We start from the raw sequence: 12,876 nt of genomic DNA, 5'->3' as shown, positions 1-12,876 counted from the left end.
ATCGGTCAATCTTCCTCTCCTAACCACCTTAGGAAGCTATCGGTTTTCCAACACACGTTATGTTGGGGATATTACTACCAGTATGACCCGCCCAGGAGGGGCCGGGTCATCCCTAATGGCGGGTTATATAAGAAGCCCAATATACAGTCAAGATGATAGTTCATTAAACATATAGAAAGCCCAAAGGCGTCGGGCCGGCTTAAGGCCCATTATTGTAAACCGCCATATGGGCGCAAGACTTGTAAAGAAAGGCATGTAAAGGAAGTCACCGAGCCGGACACGGTTATGAGCCGGCCGGGGTCTGTAGGCCACCAGGCGTCAACCCGTGTATATAAGGGGACGACCTGGTGGCGGTTGAGGGGGAGAGACAACCAAGTCGATAGCCAAGCCGGCGAGTTAAGCCTCTTGGAGATCGAAACCTCAGCAATACTAATCCCAACTAGATGTAGGCTTTTACCTTCATCGTAAGGGGACGAACTAGTATAAAACACTCCCGTGTGTCCTTTGTCCCGATCAACCCCTTTAAGCTTCCTAGTGCGATGGCCCTATGACTAAGTCCTTGCTCTAGGACATGTGTCGTGTCAATTCCACGACAGTTGGCGCCCACCGTGGGGCCAGCGCACAGTGGATTTGAGTTCTTGAAGGGCAACTTCGAAGGGCTCAAGGGATATGATGTGGGCCGGATGACCAAGAGTCGTCGCGGCAAACTCTACATCGACGACGAAGGCTGGGGCCCCGAGGCCGGCTTGATCGAGTACGGGTACCGGGTCCCCTTCTGCGGAGTTCACGTCTTCATCGGCCGGATCAGCGAGTCAGGCCCTGAGCCGGACGTCCACACCAACCTCGTCGAAACGGCTCAGCGCACCGGGTCCGCCCGTGTTCAATCTGTTGTGAAGCATGCCTTCGTAGGCTGCGACCATGGCAGGGAATACTCAGAAGGATCGATGGAAGGTGGGGAGACGGCCATCTGCTCTGATACTGCATCATCAACAGGTGAAACGGACTCGTTGTACCAACTTCAAGACGGCATGCTCGGGGGCTGTTCCGATGGCAGCAGTATTCTGGACCCCCTTGAGCCGCCGAATTGGGCCGGAGTCTTCATGGCGGGGACGTAGCACGGGCAGAACTCCACCGCAGCAACAGAGGCAGCCACTAGGTCGGCAGCGGCCGGGTCAGGAGACCCCGCGCGCCCCCAGCTCAGGTCCTAATGGACCTCATGGATAAACTGACGGCTCTGTTAACCGTTGTGGTAAAACCGGCAGATAAAGCCCAGCATGATGCAGAATTGGCACGCGTGCGGGAGGAGATGGTGCAAGCAAAGGAAAATCTAGCCGCGGAAGAAACCCGGATGGCAGCAGAACGAGCAGCTCTGGATGCTCGTGCCCAACAGCTTCAAGCAGAAACTTTCCGGCTCTCGGTGGATCTTAACGCATCGAACGAGGTCATGAGGAGGAGGCATCATAAGACTCAGTCGTGTCTACCTCTAACGCTGGATCCGAGGAACCTGTTCCATACACCCGGAGCTGGGGGGAGCAACCCGCCGGAGGCAAACCGGGTCGCGACACCCGGTGCACTGATCTAGCCACGGACCATGGAGCCGCCTCGCGTAAATACAGCTCCTCCTCGTTATGTAGCGACACCTCAGGGTCACTTCTCCAACCCCATGGAGAACCTCATCGCAGCGTCGGCCCGTTTGGCAGCTCTCCCAATGGAAGGCGACTCGCCAGCAGCCATTGAAACCCGGAGGGTAAGAGAACTACTTCAGACAGCTTTGGCCCAGCAGGATGCGTACTCTTACAGTCGAGACATGATTCATTCAACCCCTCGCCTAAGCCGGAGCCCGAGCTACAGCAGGCACATGGAGTCCGCAGAAATGTCAAGTAACGCTCAACGCCACAACCGGCCATATAGGCATGAGCTAGTGCGGGCGGATCAGGAGAGGATTCGTCAAGAGGCGGAACGGGTGGCTCAGATAGCGGCAGAGCAGGCGGCTCACCAAACCTTTCCGGCTTATCTAGCAACCTCTATTGAGGCAGGAGTGGCCACAAGAACCGGAGGTGTACCTTGCTTGGTCCTAGCCATACGCAATGAGCGGTTGCCCAAGGATCTCAAAGGGCCTCATAAGGTGCCTAATTACATGGCTGACCTACAGCTGGGGGCTTGGATTGAGAGTTATGAGATGGCTATGGAGCTGTTGGAGGTTAGCGATGCTGCAATGGCCAAGTATTTTACCATGAAGTTGGATGGAACAGCTCGGACCTGGTTAAAAGGATTGCCACCCAATTCTATCAGCTCATGGGCAGAGTTAAAGGCACGGTTCATCCAGAACTTTAAGGATACATGTAAGCAGCCAATGTCGATTGTGGACCTGACCAATTGCAAGCAAGAGGATGGAGAATCTACAACCCATTGGGTGCGCCGGGTCAAGGAGATAATACATTCATCTGATAAGATGGATGCCGGATCAGTAGTTTTGATGTTGGAGAAAAATTGTCGTTTTGAACCTCTGAAGCAGAAGTTGGGGCGGCTTAAACATGACTGTAATGACATGGGGACATTGATGGTAGCTCTTGTCAAGTATGCTGACTCTGATACCACCAAAGACCCGGTGTCTGATGAAGAAAAGGCAACAAAGGGAAAGAAGAACGGCAATGGCAAGGGTCATCAGCATAACCCGGCGAATCAAGGAGGTAATAAACATAAGGTTGATGAGTTTGTTGCTAATACTAATGCATAGGGTGGTAATCAGCGGCGCAAGGGCAGACAGCCCCCTCAGTCGGGCGGGTCAGGCCCTACCCTTGAGCAACTGTTGAATGAACCTTGTCCGAAACACGGTACCCGTGAGAAGCCGGCCACCCACCTGTGGAAGGACTGCACGATCATGAAGGCATTTAAAAATTCAAACGCATTTGATGGGGGTCACGGCCCAGGTGGTGGCTCAGGTGGAGGCGGCTTTCAGGGCCCAGGCACTGGTTCAAGCGGAGGAGGTTTTCATGGTCAGGGTTATCTTGGTCACCAAGGAGGATATAATCAGCAACACGGCCAGGGGAATCAATAGCAACAGCAATCTGGCTATCAGAGCAACGCGAAGCAGTTGAGTAGCGGACAGTATCATGTCCTTACTACCATTTTATGTAAGAGGGACCAGAAGCTCCACAAGAGGGTCGTCAATGCCGTTGAGCCGGCAATTCCATGTTATTTACGTTGGTCGGAGCAGCCCATTGTGTGTAGCAGAGAGGATCACCCGCCCCGGGTTGATAATTCGGGTCACTTGGCCTTGGTAGTGGCACCTCAGGTTGGTGGGTAAGGTACTCATGGATGGAGGCGGCAACATCAACATCCTTTACAATGAGACGTTCTGCCGGATGGGATTGACGGACAAGAATCTTAAACAATCCAACACTGTTTTTCATGGTGTGGTACCTAGTAAGTCGGCATACCTAGTTGGTAAGATCGAGCTAGAAGTAGCTTTTGGGGATGATTATGACTCTAGATCAGAAAAATTAACCTTTGAAGTGGTTAAAATCAAAAGCCCATATCATGCTCTGTTTGGACGGCCGGCTTATGCCAAATTCATGGCTCGGCCGTGTTACGTATATTTGCAGCTCAAGATGCCGGGTCACAAGGGCACCATTACAGTCCATGGGAGCCGGAAGATAGCCTTGGAATGTGAAGAAGGGGATGCTGCCTATGCTGAATCTGTTTGTGCAACAGAGGAGTTGAAATTCTACAAGGATCATGTTGACCCGGCGGACATGACGTCATTAAAGAAACCAACGACAGAGCATGAGCCGGAGTTAAAGTTCAAATCAGCTGATGATACTAAGATGGTTCACTTTGTGCCTGGCGATTCATCCAAATAGTTCATCATCAGCGCAAACTTGGATCTAAAATAGGAAAGCACGCTCATCGAGTTAATCCGTGAGAACCCGGTGTCGGGTGTCCCGAGGGAACTCACTGAGCACACTCTTAATATTGATCCAAAGTTTAAACCTATTAGACAGTTTCTCTGGCGGTTCAATGAAGAAAGGCACAAGGCCATCGGAGAAGAGGTGGCCGGCTCTTGGCAGCCGGGTTCATTGTGCAGGTCTTTCACCCAGAATGGTTAGCTAATCCGGTGCTGGTACTCAAAAAGAATGGCACCTGGCGTATGTGTGTGGATTACATAGACTTGAACAAAGCTTGTCCGGCTGATCCTTTTGCTCTTCCCCGTATTGATAAGATCATTGATGCTACGGCGGGTTGCGCACGGTTGAGTTTCTTAGATGCTTACTCCGGTTATCATCAGATTAAGATGGCAGTCAAGGATCAAGAGAAGACAGCGTTTATAACTCCTTTTGGGGCTTTCTGCTATGTTTCTATGCCCTTTGGGCTTAAGAGTGCCCAGGCGACTTACCAGCGGTGTGTGCAGAATTGTCTTCACAATCAAATTGGGCGCAATGTTCATGCCTATGTTGATGATATAGTGGTGAAATCCAGGGAAGAAGAAACCTTGGTCACAGACCTGAAAGAGACTTTTGATAATCTTCGGGTGTACAAGATGATGCTTAACCCGGCCAAGTGTGTTTTTGGACTACCAGTCGGCAAGCTCTTGGGTTTTTTGGTGTCTAACCGGGGCATTGAAGCTAACCCGGCGAAAATCAAGGCAATTACATCTCTAGCCAAACCAACCTGCGTCAATGATGTTCAATGACTGGCGAGTCGGGTGGCCGCTTTGAGCTGGTTCATAAGCCGGTTAGGAGAAAGGCCATGCCTCTGTATCAGTTGATGAAGAAAACGGATGTTTTTGTTTGGAGCGATGCTGCGAACACCGCTTTTGAGGATCTGAAGGCACAACTGGCTGAGTCGCCGGTCCTAGCTGCTCCAATTGAGAAAGAGCCGCTATTGTTATATGTGGCTGCCAACTCACGGGCTGTTAGTGTGGCTGTGGTGGTAGAGCGCAAGGAGGCTGGCAAAGAGCATCCGGTTCAGAGGCCGGTTTATTATGTCAGTGAAGTGCTAATTGAATCTAAGCAATGATATCCACATTGGCAGAAACTTGTTTATAGGGTGTTCATGGCAAGCCAGAAGCTTAAGCATTACTTTCAGGGACATCCAATCACTGTGGTTAGCTCTGCTCCTTTGGGGACATTATTCAAAACAGAGAAGCCACGGGGAGAGTTGCCAAGTGGGCAATTGAGCTTGGGTCTCATGGGCTGAAGTATGTTCCACGTACTGCAATTAAGTCTCAAGCCTTGGTTGACTTTATCAATGACTGGACAGAGATGCAAATGTTGGAAGAGAAGCCAGACAACACATATTGGACTATTCATTTTGATGGATCCAGGCAATTGGAAGGCTCGGGGGCTGGAGTCATATTAACTTCCCCACGAGGGGATAAATTTTCTTATGTGTTATGGTATTTGTTTTCATGCACAAACAACGCAGCAGAGTATGAAGCGTTGCTCCATGGTCTTCGAGTGGCAAAGGAGATGAGCTTGAGCCGGGTTAGATGTCTTGGTGGCTCAGATCTAGTGGCTCAGCAAGTATCTGGCAAGTGGGATTCCAAAGACCCTCTCATGGCGGCTTATCACCGAGAGGCCGATGCTGTTGCAGGATTTTTTAAAGGTTATCAGGTGGAACACATTGACCTTCAAAAGAACGAAGTAGCTAATGCTTTAAGCCGGCTGGGGTCTCAGCGTAAGCCGGTACCACCCAACACCTTTTTAGATGTTTTGCATAACCCCTCTGTCAAGTTACCCATGGAAGAAGATTTAGCTATTCCTGACCCGGAGGCGCAGTTGGTGGCGGCTCTTCATGTCATCCCAGATGATGAGACTCTGGCTTACATGACCCGGGGAGAGTTGCCAGCGGATGAGACTCTGGCTCGGCAGATAACCTAGTGGTCTAAGTCCATGAAGATTTCAGATGGAGAATTGTTTCATCGCAGTGTTTCCGGAGCGTTTCAATGACGTGTTTCCCCCGAAGAAGGTCAAGAAATTCTTCGTGAGATCCATGAAGGTGATTGTGGTCATCATGCCGGGTCAAAATCTTTAGTGGCCAAGGCGTTTCGTCACGGTTTTTACTGGTTGACGGCTCACGCTGATGCAGAAGATTTGGTCAATAGATGTGATGGATGTCAAAAATTTGCACGACGAGCGCATGTGCCGGCTCAGGAGCTCCGGATGATTCCAATCACTTGGCCGTTTGCAGTCTGGGGGCTTGACATGGTGGGACCTTTGAAAAGGTCTAAAGATAAAAAGACGCATCTCCTAGTAGCGGTTGATAAGTTCACTAGGTGGGTTGAGGTGGAGCCTGTGAGTAAGTGTGACGCAGCCACGGTGGTTCAGTTCATAAAAAAGTTATCTTCCATTTTGGTTTTCCACATAGTATCATCACAGACAATGGCACCAATCTGTCTCAAGGAGCTATGGAAGAATTTTGTCAGCGAGAGCACATTCGGCTTGATGTTTCTTCCGTGGCCCATCCTCAATCCAATGGGCAAGCTGAGAGAGCCAATTAGGAAATTTTGAAAGGGCTAAAACCCCGGCTTATGGTTCCTTTATAGCAAACGTCGGGTTGTTGGGTAGAGGAGTTACCCTTAGTGTTATGGAGCATCAATACTATGCCCAACAGGTCTACGGGTTACACACCCTTCTTCATGGTTTATGGAGCAGAAGCAGTATTGCCCAGTGACATCCATCATGACTCGCCCCGCGTGGCGGCTTATGTTGAAGATAACAATGAAAAAGCCAGACAGGATGCGCTTGACTTACTAGACGAAGAAAGAGACCTAGCGGCGGCACGGTCAGCAATTTATCAATAGGACCTACGTCGTTATCACAGCCACCGGGTTAAGTCCAGGACTTTTCAGGAAGGCGACTTGGTGCTCTGGCTCATCCAAGATCTGTTAGATGCGCACAAGCTATCCCCGCCTTGGGAAGGACCTTTTGTGGTCTGTAAGAATTTAAACAACGGGTCATATTACCTCATTGACGTTCGAGAGCACAAAGACTCACGTAAGTCGGAGGAAGAGACCCGCCGGCCGTGGAACATTGCTCAACTTCGGGCGTACTACACCTGAGCTACCGGCTCTCATCATGTACATACGTTCACATTGTATATACAATGATAAGCAATAAAGTAAGACCATCGGTCTCTTTTTAAAAAAAAAAGACTATGCATCTTTATTATTCTTTATTCACAAATGACTATTAAGGAGCTGATCATATTTGAATCAAGTTTAACCTTTTTGGTCCAGCTTACGATCGTATCCGAATCTAGCTGCAAATCTCAGGGTCACTTGGGGGCTTCCTGTTCAAACATAGGTCGTATACGAACCAAAGAGAACATAGCTGTTGTGACCCTCTTGATCGGCTCAAGGCCAAACTCACTTGGGGGCTTCTTGATCATATCCGAATCATAGCTTAACCCCTTTTGAGTCTGACTTGGATCATATTCGAATCAGGGTCGTTAAAAACCTCTTGAGGTCATTTGGGGGCTTCATGTTCAAACATAGGTCGTATTCGAACCAAAGAGAACATAGCTGTCGGTACCCTCTTGATCGGCGCAACGCCAAAGCCACTGGGGGCTATATGGTCATATTCGAACCATAGCTTAACCCCTTTGGTCTGGTTTACTGATCGTATTCGAATCAAAAACCCCTAACTTTTTGAATACAGAGTTAAAATTATGTTGCTTGCCCTTTTGTTTTTGTTGTTTTAATATTACAAATAAGTCAGCCTGGTTTTCTTCACCGGCTCAATTATTCGACAACACAGCCACCCTGGTTATTCAAGCCGGTGGTTCAAGAATCTAAAGGTACGAGTTGCTAAGATATGTGATCATTGGGTATTCAAGAAGTATTAGCTTTTCATATATATTGAATTCTCAATTTCATCACACGGGTTACTTAAACCGGCGATCTAAGGATCAACAAGGACAAGGTATGGTTCTTGCTCATATGCGCTTACTTGTTGCATTAAAGAGCTACTAGCAAACATGCCCGTGCGTTGCAACGGGAGAAAAAAGTTCACATGCTTCATTACAAAGTTATTATTAATCAGGCTGGAAAAATAGAGGGTAAGTTTGATGACGACAAAGATGATAGATCAATTAACAAATATGATTCTTTGGGGCAAAAGTGTTATGACGTTGTAGGGCAGATCATCGATGCTTAGTGAAAAAGCATATCACATCGACATATTACTCATTGTACTACCATCAGATAATACAAATACTATGCATGCAACACTTCCAAAATAATTTTACCTGGATGCAATTGTTGTTGTTCGTCCATAGCATCAATGTTTGGGGCAAAAGTGTGTATAAGTTGGCTACCAAGTTCCTCCATACCACGCCCAACATGTCCATTTCAGGGACGTCAGTTATAGCATCATTTTTGTGATCCAGCACGATAGCTTCACTGGGATCAATTAAAGACTCAATTGCCATGACACATAAACGTCTGTATTTTGGCACCGATGATTTATTGTGCACTCATGTGAAACCAGATTAATACTGCTTGAGGACTATCTGCATTTGTGTTAAAAAAGTGTGCATAGTTCAGAGAATAAACTCATGTGTACATGCTAACACGTCCGCGTGACGGACTCAAAGATATTTTTCCTTTTCGCGGATAGGACTCAAAGATATTTACCGGTCCATTAAGGATATTAGGCCGGGCATCATCTATGATGCTTTTTTTGGATTTCTCAGATCGCCTCCCTTTAGGATAGTAGTAGGCTGTTTTTTTGGATTTGATCTGCCTCTCTCACATCTTTGATCGGTCGTGATCTTCAATTCAGGGCTAGGGACTCAGCAGTTTTTGATTGGTGATGCATGGCATACATATCTCATCCTCTTTTTGCTGGCTTGTTGATTCTGGCAACTCGAAAGGTATATAATTTGCTAGAATTTAATGTAAAAAGGCGGGATGGGACTATTAATTAGAATCTGAAATTCTAGCACAGGCATAAGAAACCCTTTTTTGTTTGCTACCTCCTTAAGGGAGGCGAGGGTAGGTCATGATGTTGAACGTTTTAAGTGGCCCATAAAATTTTGGCACATTGACTTATCAGCCTGTATACAGAACCGTACAAAAATTATTAGAGCAACAGGTGGACGGACCAAAACGGACGAAATTATGGTGGTAAGAAGCGATCGGTTCTTTATTATTAGGTAAAGACATATGAAGATTCGTCTTGCATCCATGCTTAAAATAAACCAAACCTAAAAATTTAGGTTTACAAATTAACAAGCATACATCCCACATTAGAGAATCATCTAATGAACCGAAACGTTGACTTTTACTCTATACAAAAGTTGTACGTCATAAATAAGAATGCTAAGGCATAACTAATGTCATAACCATTGTTTAAACTATATTTTTTTCAAACCCCACACTAATGTAAAAAGCTTTCACCGAAAAATCACTTTTGGGTGCTATAACTTAAACAAATTGGGATCATTTTGGTTAAGCAGCCTGGATCAGGTTTTCGAGTTTGTACATACCAAGCGAACCTTTTGTAGAAGCAGTACATCGTTGATACAAGAACATTGTCTAATCATTGGCCTTCTCCTACATGCACGTATCATGCAAGGAATTTTGACGCTGCTTGACTCGGCATCTGGTCGTATAACTCATGCCTTCATTATGTTTATCTTCAGCTCTCCTACAATCCCGCACCTCATCATTTATATTTGTTTATTACCAAACGGGCACATCAATTATGTACTCGCTGACATATATAAATTGATTGGATTCTTTTTTTGAAGGCAAATTGATTGGATTCTATAAGAAGCATCAATGTGGGACTATTAATTCAAAGGTGAGTTCTCAATTTTTCACAAGCAAAACAGCATGTGTATGCTGTTTCCCCACAGGAGCAATACTTTTTGGCCCGGTTGGCCCATCACGTGCGTCTCTGTCCATCCAATCATCACGTATATAATTAGTTTTTCTTTAATTTGTGAGCAGAACAAATGACTGGTGTTTTGGCTGGTATATTTTGCTCTAATCTATTAGGCATGTGTCCGATTTGCGTCACAGCCTAGCGAATTTATTTTTTCCGCCCTAGGTGTCAGCAAGGGTGACGGACGAAAACATTGTGATGCAAGAAATCTATATATACTTACTTCAATAAAATAATAAAATATAATATTGTGAATGAATTAAAAATTCTCAACAATAATTTTGACTTCAGAACTGGAAACATTTTATGAAAAAGGTGTTTTTTAATAGACGGATTTTTATAAAAATTCCAAACTTTTTTTTGAAAAATAAAAATAATTAGAAAATAGGAACAAAAAAGAAAAAGGAAAATATAACACTGGTAGAAAACCGTCTAGAAGGTTCCCAAAACCAGTAAAACCTGGCCGGGAAACCTCTAAAACATGCCACATGAAAGTTGTACTTCTATGTATAGATGGGCCGGCCCAAAAAGCATAATGTGTTGCCTACAGATTTTACCAATTTTATCTCTTAGAAAACACAAAGCAATCGGTAGGTGGGTTGGCTGGTGCTTGCTCCGTTGACCGCATGGTGCACGGTTCGAATATTGTCCATGCCATTTGATTAAAAAATTTAAACACATAGCAACGAGCCAGTAACAGTACCATTCAGCTGAGGCCTGGCCCAATAAAATTGGTTCGTATATTATTTCGACGAGCGTGCGCAAAATTTTAGTACCACCTCCAATAGCAAAAAATCAAAATTAATAATATAGATGAACAGATGAAAAAATTAGCGAAACGCACCTTGCTTTATTAGTAGGTATAGATTATTAAACCTTATCCTTTATTTGTATTTGTCTCAGCTATTTATTAAGGTAAAAATATGGGCCATAAATTAGGTGTTTTAAACCCGTTTTGGTTCTAAACCGCCTTGCCAGCCTTTTTTCTTATATTCACAGGAACAGAGATTTAAACATTGCAGAGACAAACGTTAAGCAATGCATACATTGACATCTGAAACACAGATTCACATATAAAGTATTTTGTGCACGATAGCACAAGCAAACAGGCAGTGTTTTAACAGCTAAGTTATTACAAGGCTTTATAAGCCTATGAAGATGATCGTTGTCCCTCCCTCGCCGGCTCAACATCTTGAATCTGCTGTAAGTTGGGTTTGGACCAGTCATAGCTGTTCATGGCGACAAATTCAGCTTCATCGTCAATCAGGCCGACCGGGTCAACCTCCAGGGAAAATGTGTCTTCTCTCACCGGTGGGATTAAGTTTGTTACTTTATATGAGGGAGGGGCCATCTTCTTATTCTCACTATCAAAACCCGGCTGATAGTTGTCCACGTTGGTGTCATCTCCAAGGCTAGTCGCCTGAGGCTGGACTTCACGAACGCAGGCTCTAAAGTCATCCTGATCAAAAGGAGACCCATCCTCCTTCACGGTAGGATAGCCCCTTGCCACGTCCGCCGGGTCCAGATCTGGCACCCAAGCCTTGGAGCGGCTTAGGGCAGTCAAAGCTCCGGCTCGCGCGCAGGAGCGTTTCACTTCTTGGAATCTGGCAGGAAGGATGGACAACTTCTTCAGGACGTCAGTGATCCGGTTAGACCCTTGATTAGTAGGAGAGATGGCAGCCAGAGCTCGTTGTGCGCCGATATACAATTGTGCAGTTAAAGTATATACTGCCTTCAGCTTAATCAACGGGTCTTGGTTCAGATTCTTACTTCGCGGACCTGCATATATTTTTCACAGAGTCAGTTGGTAGATCATATTCGGGTTTGACAAGAGAAATATATGAAAGATCAAATCAGGAAGCTTAGCAAAGACAGCAGCAACCATCTGGGACACCCAGCCCTTTAAGTCGTTCAGCTCGGTTGTTATTTCTTTCAGAGTTGTTTTGGCTGTCTCAGCTCACCAGGTCAGAAGTATTTTTTCATCTTCCCAAGTTTTCTCTTTGACAGCAAAGCTGGTCTTCAAATTCTCCGTTTCAGAAAGGCTTATTTGCAGTTTGGAGGTGGAAGACTTGATTTCTGATTCCTGGCTCGCTAGCCGGGTCTTTGCATTAGTCAGTTGAGAGTTTAGTTCAGACAATGCATTCTGTGAAACATTCAGATAAAGTCAAGACCTGGTTTTAAATTCCAGTATCCAAATTCAGACATTTTGAAGTCCCAAGTACTTTACGAATAAACCACTTGGCACTTGGGGGCTAATGTATGCCAAATCAAAATTTTATAACTCTACCAACATTTTGAAGTCCCAAGTCCTTTCCAAAGTAATAGCACTTGGCACTTGGGGGCTAATGTACGCAGTTCAGCAAGTTTATCAAGGATAAACCGGAATGGTAAGTACTTTGCAGATGGTTTTGAAATTCTGAAGTACCGATTCATTAATGATCAAAATAAACCAGTACTTGGGGACTACGGGTGAAGTCTTGTTCTATCAATATCAGGAAAAGATTCAGAGGTAAAGGTCTCGGCCTATATTTTAAGTCTACAGGTTATTTCGTTCCTCTCATAATCTACAGAGTTGGGGGCTGAAGGAATATTGGTAACCCGGAAACAACGTACCTCATATTTCAACTGAAGTTGCTTGACCATCTCGATCTCAGACTCACGACTGGAATGTACATGACTGAGATAGCCGGATAAGATATCACTGGCATTAAGACGGTCGTAGTTGGCAACATCAAAGCGAACCTTCTGCCTCTCCAATGATTCATGCTTAGCTGTGCACCAAGCCAACACCGTTGGGTTCCCCGTCTCAACAAAGCGGCTCCCGGTAATCTGAACATCTTCAGTAGGTCGAGACGGCGGGTTGGTTGAGCTTGTCGGTCCAGCTGTGGAAGGATTCACGGTGGCTTTGTCAAGGGATGGCTTCGGAGGATTTGCTTCATTATTAATAGGCGGGTGTTCTAGAGCGTTAGCCAAGGGAGAAGGC

The sequence above is a fragment of the Triticum dicoccoides genome, chromosome 1A (genome assembly GCF_002162155.2).
Source record: "Triticum dicoccoides isolate Atlit2015 ecotype Zavitan chromosome 1A, WEW_v2.0, whole genome shotgun sequence".
NCBI classification, from domain to species: Eukaryota; Viridiplantae; Streptophyta; class Magnoliopsida; order Poales; family Poaceae; genus Triticum; species Triticum dicoccoides.
This window is presented reverse-complemented; position numbering follows the sequence as displayed.